The sequence below is a fragment of the Phodopus roborovskii genome, unplaced genomic scaffold, assembly GCF_943737965.1.
Source record: "Phodopus roborovskii unplaced genomic scaffold, PHOROB, whole genome shotgun sequence".
Taxonomy (NCBI): Eukaryota; Metazoa; Chordata; class Mammalia; order Rodentia; family Cricetidae; genus Phodopus; species Phodopus roborovskii.
Genome location: NW_026125295.1, coordinates 32,797,632 through 32,798,803, shown reverse-complemented (window position 1 = coordinate 32,798,803; position 1,172 = coordinate 32,797,632).

Sequence of the window (1,172 nt, the reverse complement as noted above, 5' to 3'; positions counted from 1 at the left end):
ATTTAAGACAGAGCTAGCCAATAAGAAACACTAGTAACAGGCCAACAGCTTTATACCTAATATAATGTCTCTGTGTTATTTGGGGCTGATGTGGCTGTGGACCAGGCTGGTGGAAAGTGCTCGTAATAGGTAGCATTTGTTGCCCGTTGTTTTTAGTGACTACCGTCCTACCTGGGGTGATATGGAATCTCAATGTAATTGTAGTTTGCATTTCCCTGATTGAAACACACACACACACACACACACACCATAAAAATGGAGAAAGAGTACAATGGAAAGAAATGGAATAATTCCTTCATTTGGTTAGTTTATTGGTTGTCACTTGCTAATCACTGGTTTATTATTCAGTATTTATTATTCTGGATACTGGTGACCAAGATAGACATGAATGCCACCGTGGAAGGAGAGAGTTAACACAGGAGGTCTGGCACCTTGGTATTAGGCTCACCCAGTGGTTTTGCTGGAGAGGAGATTCTGAGTGCCAACCCTAGTCCCAGGGTTCAGGACGCAGGGACTTGCTAGGCAAGGGAAGCTGTGATCCTCTGAGGCATGGATTGGTTTCTTCTTTGGCACAGGGTGGCAGGTGCTCTATGTTTAGATTGCTTTCCTTCAGTTTATTAAGTAAAGTTTTGAGAAAATGAAAGGAAAATTCAGGAGAAGAAGTATTGAGATAGAGGAAAAGTAAACCAGAAGAAGGTAAGGGTTTGGGAGGTAATGTGCCTATGAAATGACAATACAGAAACCACTAGTCAGGGGCACTGTTCGAGTGGCACAGAGCAGGAGGCTCGTTCAGCCCGAAAGAACCCTTCCCCCTGAGAAAATGGAGTTCCACACTCACAGAAGAGAAAGCAATTACATTCCTCAACAGCCCCACCAGTGGGCTCCTTACTAATCCACAGTGAAGCATTTTTTAGAAACCAGAAGTGTCACCGTTGTGTTCCTTGGGAAGAGAATTAGCTTCCAGCAGTGTATGGCTTGGGGCTCAGAAAGCCCCATGGACTTGCATACTAAGAACTGCCACCCATCAGAACACTTAATGTCCCTGGTAATCAAACTGTTGCAAAAGCTGATGATGAAATGACCCAAGCTGTGAGGACAGAGATGTACTCATGCCCACCACATTCTTCCTGGCTAAGCTGTATAACCCCTCAGTATTCTTTGCTCTTCACCTG